The following is an 8,121-nucleotide window of genomic DNA, read 5'->3' on the forward strand; positions in this document are numbered from 1 at the left end:
CGCTAAGGAGGCGACAGAGGGACAATGTGCCGCGTGGGGGCGACAAACTAATCCGTCTAACGGAAGGAAAGGGTGGAGTAGCATTTGAGGGATTCTTTTTTGTTTTGAATGCATTCAAGTTTTTGAGGATTACTATAAGCACAGCTGCGAACTTTCGTTCCATAAATATATCCTTCCGCTCGAGTCCTTAAGCAATTTTTATGAGAGCATGGGCACGCGTAAATAAAAGGTAAGGTCAAGTGGAAACTATTAATGATAAAATGTTCTACGTGTGGCAAGAAATGTTTATTCATAGGGTAAATATTTTTTGTACAAATAAAATATCCAACAGTGTTGAATAGCACCCATAAATACTGGATTTCCTCGAGCCCTACCACGCGCCAGCCAGGCCACCGCCCGCGTCAGCGCATTGCATCATTATAGTTAAATCAATGCTGAGGTCGGAGTAGCAACTAGTAGCCAAAATTTAGTTCACTACTGCGTTGCATATACTTTTCCCTTTGTATTGGTGCAAAAGACAACGTGCATGAACGTGCTTCTCTAAACGATATTGTACATTTTATTTGAAAATTCGGGTAAAAAACACTAAAAGTTACAAAATATATATAAAATATTAAACATAGTAAAATCCGAATAAAATGTATGTCCCAGTATGTAATAATGTTTATATTTGTAATTAAAAATGTTTTTTGGCCAAATATATCGCGTAAAGGTTGTCCTACATGACGCTGAACTTCCTCAAAATCGACCGATTTCACGCAACTGTGATTTTTACGGTGAATGCTCCATGTTTGACGGATCACTGCAGCCGCTCTGATGAACAAAAATACTAACTTAGAAGTGTACTTTGTAGACCATATCCTGTAGAATCCAAATATAAGGTCCAAAAATTCGAAAAAGCGACTTTTGGCCAGCTTTTTTCGATTTGGGACCACTGTGCGGCGGCGCTCCGCCACACGTGTGCCCTTTCCAGTGTTTGAGCTGATGGGAGTTATAAAAGGCCGAGGAGGGCGTGGAGAGCAAAATATGCGAGTGCAAAGTGTTTAGAATTGGGTTTTCCAAGAATTTATACATAATGCTTTCCAGCTTCCGAAGACAAGAATTTGACTTGCCGGCGCAATCGTTGAGTCCATTATGTCTTATGAAGGAAATCGTAATGTGCCCTCAGAAAAATTGGAACAATAAGACTAATGTGGTATGCTAAATGTTCGAAGTGTATGTTAGTGTAGACAACTGTAATTTCGTCTCACTTTTAGCTAATTATCATCGACTACAGCTGAGTCTGAACAAATGTCCGCATCTAACCACCGCGTCGGGCGGTTGGACATTCACACACATAACTTGATAGAAAAGGCGAGGTAGCAAATTGGGGCAGGATTTTTCAATTGATAACTAAAGTTGACACTCTATTTTATAATGTGGTGCTAAACACTTCGTGAAGCAAAGTGAAAAAAAAAAGTTTTTCTCTACATAAGGTAAAAAATATGTGAAAAATAGGACATTTTAATTGTTTAAATAACAATTATAAAAATATCGCTAGAATAAAAACATTCATTATGACGGATTCAAAAAATGTTCATTATTATTATTTAATGATTAAAATTTATTATTAGAGTATTCTACCGATTAAGGTAGGTTTGCATGGAGTACTAAAGAAGTGATCTAGGAGCCTTCCTTTCCTTCCATTACAGCCTTCTTCAATTCACTATAAGGCCTACTCCCCTTCAATCTATCCAAAAATCCTACTCTTTTCCTTCCCCTCCCTCGTTTCCCTAACATTCTACCGTCTAACACCTTCTTCAACATCCCCTCCCCGCCGAGTACTTCCTCCATCCACACCTTCTGTCTCCTCCGTATCTCATCCAAAAGCTGCCTCTCCTCACCCACCATATCCAGCACTTCGTCGTTCCTTATCCTCTCCGTCCATTTCACCCTTTCCATTCTTCTCCATACCCACATCTCGAATGCCTCCAATCTTCTCTCGTCTTCTTTCCTCAGTGTCCATGTTTCGGCACCATAGAGAGCTACGCTCCAAATCAAACTCTTCACTAACCTTTTCTTTAAACTCTTACATAACGATCCTCTAAGAAGCTCCTTCCTGTTCATGAACGCCTCCTTTGCTAGTGCAATTCGCTTCCTGATGTCTTTGCTACTGTGTCCGTTTTCCTCTTATGTGCTGCCCAAATAGTTAAACTGCTCTACCTGTTCAAGTTTTTCCTCACCTACTTTGATCTTGAGTCTCACATTCCTCGCTCGCGATACTTTACAAAACCGCATTACCTTAGTCTTCCAGTGATTAATCCTCATCCCATACTCCTCGCACCGCTCGTATAACGCATCCACTAGAGCCTGTAATCCCCTCGCTGACTGGCTAATCAGCGCCTGATCATCCGCGAACCTTACCGATTTCAACATCATTCCTCCCACTTTCACTCCAGCTTCCAACTCGTCCCACGCTTCTCTTACCATCTCCTCAGCGTATACGTTAAAAAGCAGCGGCGATAGGTATTTCAAAACATAACGCAACAGTAGCAAAAAACTTGAGTCAATTTTTTCAAAAAATAGGAAAAATTGTCCTGCATGACGCTGAACTTCCTCAAAATCGACCGATTTCACGCATCTGTGATTTTTACGGTGAATGCTCCATGTTTGACGTATCACTGCAGCCGCTCTGATGGACAAAAATACTAACTTAGTAGTGTACTTTGTAGACCATATCCTGTAGAATCTGAATATAAGGTCCAAAAATTCGAAAAAACGACTTTTGGCCAGCTTTTTTCGATTTGGGACCACTGTACGCCGGCAAGCATCTTGACAGCGTATGCAACCACACATAATAGAGAGCCAAAGCGGTGCAGTTCGAAAAGGAGTTTGGGATCGCACGAAAGACGGCGTAAATTAACAAAATTTTCAGCGTGAGCTAAAATAATTTTGCTGCTAAATAATCATAAGTCATCATAATCAATCAAGGCGATTTCTATCACCTTGATAGCGGAGTATGTACCCTGCTAGCCGGTAGCGCTTGTTTTAAATAAGGATTATTAATACCGTATCAAACGAAGGAAACTTTCCGAGCACAGGCATTATTAATAAGTGATTATTAAGAGAGACGTTTCCCTGAGCTCTGTGCCGCATGCATGCATTGGTAATCTCAGAAGATGTAAAACTTATATTTGGTTGACTGTAAAACGTCATTATATTTGGTAAGCACCCTTTTCTCCTCATCACTTTGCTCCCGTGTTAAATGTTTGAATGGTTCGGTTTCTTCAAATTGAACTTCCTCATCGTTGATTGACCCTTGGTCAAGAAAACAGCCAATTACACCCGGTTTAAATTTGAAATTATAGGTCCTGGGGCCAAAGTCTGTAACTTCGTTGTCTCCCGAGTTGGGAGAAAATAGACTCGTGAAGCACCCGTTTCATCCAACTGAAGTCCGTAACTCGTTTCTCTCGGTAACGGAGAAAACTTTCTCCCGGTAACGGAGAACATTGGACCAACATTGGCAGAATGATGGCAATGAGGGGAAAGTGTTCTGGGCCAGAAATGGTTAAGTCAAAAGTGAGTAAAAAAATTCTTGACCTAATGTTTAATAGTTAACATACTTCATGAATTGCATTTTAAAACATGATCTTATTGGCACTAAGATTTTTGACTCATAACATAACATCAGCAGATGATGTCGGTCCTATACAGGCTGCCAATATCGGGCCAAAATAGGCAGAATGATGGCAATGAGGGGCAGATGTGCCAAGCCACAAAAATGGTTAAGTCCAAGGCGAGTAAAAAAATCTTGACCTAATGTTTAATAGTTAACATACTTCATGAATTGCATTTTAAAATATGCTATTATTGGCACTTAGATTTTTGACTCATAGCATAACATCAGCAGATGATGACGGTCCTATATAGGATGCCAATATCGGGCCAACATTGGCAGAATGATGGCAATGAGGGGCCGCTATGCCAATCTGAAGCCTATATTGGACCTATGTTTAGCCGATATTCATGGCTACTTGGGTTATTTCAAATAACAGTCGCTTTGGATCAAAGAATCACTAATTGCTCTCCTAGACCTTCATCTGTCAACATAACTGTTTCCCGATATAGACAATCACGGTGCTGAAGTCGACTTAAAGCTCAAGTGTAGCTACCGCACCACATTTAAGATTATATTTAAGTGAAGTCACTTAAGTTAAGTCTTTAGTGTAGAGAAGGCATATGAGAAAGTAGAAAATGTTCTCTTGGTTCATTCAAAATCAGTTGTTCAAAATTTGTCCAAAAATAAACAATGCAGTCATTTTATATGCATGTTTTAAGTAACTAATTCAGTTTTATGATATGTATAATTTTTATTTACTATCACCAGTATAATCTCAAATCCCAATGTTAAAAAAATTAATTGTTTAAACAAAATGTGAAATAACATAAAATTATTGCAAATACACAAAAAATAGTTATAAATTCAGAATAAGCGGGTCAAAAACAATAAGAATAGACCTTTAGGTCAAATATATACATAATAACAATAGCGTAATTAATTTTGGCCAGCTTTTTTCGATTTGGGACCACTGTGCGACGGAGCACAAGCTTGGCAACACAGTTCTCCATTAGGCCCGCACTGTCAACTTAACGTGGAACGCTCTATACCTGATAGCAGCCTGCATCGTAGCAGGTCTCATAGCCTCGCACCAAGATGGCCTCACACGGCGGCAGCCGGAACCAGAATGACGTCACACGGGCTTTTCTCAGCATTCATACTTAGCCGTCGCGTTTTCGCGAGCTTGAAAATTTTCACTTTTCATTTAATGGCGAAAAATAGATATCGTCATTTAAAAATCTAAAAGCGTGAAATGCGTGCTCCAGGAGTAATAATCTTTCGATTTAGGCAATAAAAAATAATAGAAAACTACCCCATTATCAAATAGCCCAAAAAAACGGATTTTCTAGTGCAAGCATTTAGATTTTTTTACTTACGCCTTAAGTACTCGTAATACGACGGTGTTGTTATGTTATCATGATATTTATAATATGTACAGTCGGAATCAAACGCATTGCAGCGAATGAAGCAGCGCCACTTTCGCAGCAGCATGAAAACTGAGTTTCGGTATTTTCTATTTTACCAGTGGAAAGGAAATTTGAACAACATTCCCATCTCCCGCAATATTTTTATAACAACATTTAAAGGGAAATGTATGCGGGATATGTACAATGTTTAATACCACACAAATTGTGCAGCTCATGCTATAGATAATAAATCCACCTCCAGAACTATAGTTGTTCAAGCTGCAGGTAAGATTTAAGCATGGAAAAGGTGAATGAAATCAACATTTTAAGGAAACTGTAACAGCTCTTTATTAGTTTTTAGAATTATTGGCTTAAAAAATATTATTTTCCTTAAAGACATTTGCGATTTTTCCTTCTGGGGGGGAGGGGAGGCAGCTAGGCAACTGTCCCTCGCTGGGTACGCCCATTCTTCAATTGACTTTCTCTAGCAAATTATCCAATCTGTCGAAGTATATTTTCCGACAAAAATACCGAGTTTTCCAATGAGAAATAGCATACATAACATACATATAAAATATCCGCCGCAATATCACATCAAATAATGCCAGAGCGTGTAAAAATTCAGTTTGATTTAGTGACACTGGAAGATTGGTTCGTTCCCTTGCATGACTAAGGAAAACTCGTATTGAAACACCATTAAAATCATTGAGTGCGTTGGTCTAGTGGTAAAGCATAGTATTTACTGCGGTAAGAACATAACTTCGCTGGTTCCAATCTCTCGAGAGAGAATTCCGGATTCGGAATATTTTTTAGATACATAACACCATAGAGCTGTCATCCACTGTGCATGTTTGTATGATTTTGGGTAAGGAAAATAATTTCTGATTTGTCAGCACTTGAAATTCACCAGACCCATCCTCAATATTTTTGGGTTACAAAGTACGCTTAAAGAATAATGTCACAATTTCGGCAAATCAATAACTATGTTTACTTAATTTCCAAGGTGCAGAGGTGGTCTGGGGTAATTGGGGGCCCTCGGCTGAGGCTCATGATGGAGACCTAATTGCCAGGGGATCTGGGGGTCCTCCCCCGAAAAAGTTTTAGGAAATTGCACGCCCAGAAATAGACTTTGATGCAATTCCGGCTCTTCAAAACTACATAAAAGTTAATTAAGTTCGCAATATCGTAAGAAAAAATACTATAAAAATTTAGAATTTCGCAGCAGATAAAATTCAAAACTATTATTATTAGTTCAATTATTATCTATTTAGTGCATTAGTTCCTTGAAATTACACTGAAATCTATATAAACCTCAAAAGTAACGATTTCGAATAACCCATTCATAAAAGTATCATGTTCTCTTTCATCTTCCAACACCTTTATTTTAATTAGTTTTTGTATAATCTTTTTACATTGTGTATGTCTAAAAAAATCAACTACTGGCAACGTGGAATTTTATACCAGCAAAATTTGGTTCAGGTAATCTCAGTCTATTTTTCATCGCACCTTTGATATTTGCTCCACCATAGACGCGAGTGTTGCGAGGGCCCTTAGCTTGGGGCCCTCGGCGAGCGCCGACCAGCCCACACCACCCCTGTTTTCAAGTGTTTTATGTTTTGGCAAAGCTACAGCATTTTTGCAAGACATGAACTGGGTGCTCCCTAATCGATGATTTCCACCTCAAAGAATCCTTGTTTCTACCCCTCTTGGCGGCACGGCATCCATTAACCTCTTCTCTCTGTTCGTTTAGCTCTTCTATGAAGTCCTTATCAACCACTCCTGGTACTGACTGCAGGCTCTCTTCCAAGACAGTTCTCGAAAGTCTTGAGAGAACTTACATGTTGCTGAACAGAAAAATTCCAGTCCTCCTGAATCCTGAATGGAGATATCTTTTACTGTTTTCTGGCAGCTTGTCCATTATTTTCTTCAACAGACCAGGCAGTTCATCTTTGAGATGGACATGTACTGGGTACCAGACGTTGAATGCTACCAATCCGACAAAATTGCACGCCAAAACAGTTTTAGAACACTGAATAAGTCGACATCTAGTGGTTACAGTAATTTCTCTGGGCCCTTGAACCCAACTTCTTTTTATGTCTTCATCTTCCATTCAGTGTTGAAAAGAAAAAAGGAACATGATAAAATTTACCCTAAAACCATGGCGGGGTGACTTTGTAACAAGCTCACGTGTCACAATTGCGCCACACAAGGTGCATGTATGCTAGTTTTTGCCTCATGTGTTCAGCAAAAATTGGCTTGATTTAATCGATATTCTCGAATAATTTGCCCAACATATTCATAAACAAATGTGCATACCTGTTTTAGATGTGTCTTTAACAGAAACTTTTACACCATATGCAGTTTCCCTCCTTTTCCGAGAGGGTAAAAAATAGTGTTGCTAGACAAGGGCATTAGAAAGAACTACACGTGCTAAGAAGCTCCATCAGGCTGCTGCAACATATTGCGGCTGTCTGACATATGAAATGACCCAGCACATCTCTTCCATGAGACAAGCGGTTGCGCTACGAGATTAAAAATACGAAAAATAGACCCTTTGACACAAAGTCACCCCATCCGACGGTATTCTTTATATTTTATCATGAAAGTTATTAATATGAAATTAAATGATTGAGGCTCCGTAATACTCGGAACAAAACAAATGTAATGATAACAGTACAAAAAACTTTTGTCCATTCTCAACCATCTGGGAGGGGGGCACGTCCCCCCCTAAATCCACCTATGACAACAGGCATAGGTCAAAAATATTTAAAATAAATAAAAGGGCATTGGAAGAGGATAATGTAAATAATAATAAAAAAATAAGTAAAGTCAATACGTTATCAGCAGTTACTTACTTGATAGTCTATGCTACTCATTTATTAGGTAACTCCGCTCCTCAATATTCCTCCACATGCCTAGAACTACACTGTGTTTGTCTACTGCAGGAATCATAAATTGCCCAGCAACTCTCATATCCACCAGATTGATCATTGAGTGGACTATAGATTGAAGCAATTTTGATTCCTTTTCAATATGCAACTTCACTGAAATAATAGATTTCGACTCTCGTGTGTATTTCCATCCAGAAAGGTTTGGTATTTAAAATTTTTTTATGCC

The sequence above is a fragment of the Ischnura elegans genome, chromosome 2 (assembly GCF_921293095.1).
Source record: "Ischnura elegans chromosome 2, ioIscEleg1.1, whole genome shotgun sequence".
Taxonomy (NCBI): Eukaryota; Metazoa; Arthropoda; class Insecta; order Odonata; family Coenagrionidae; genus Ischnura; species Ischnura elegans.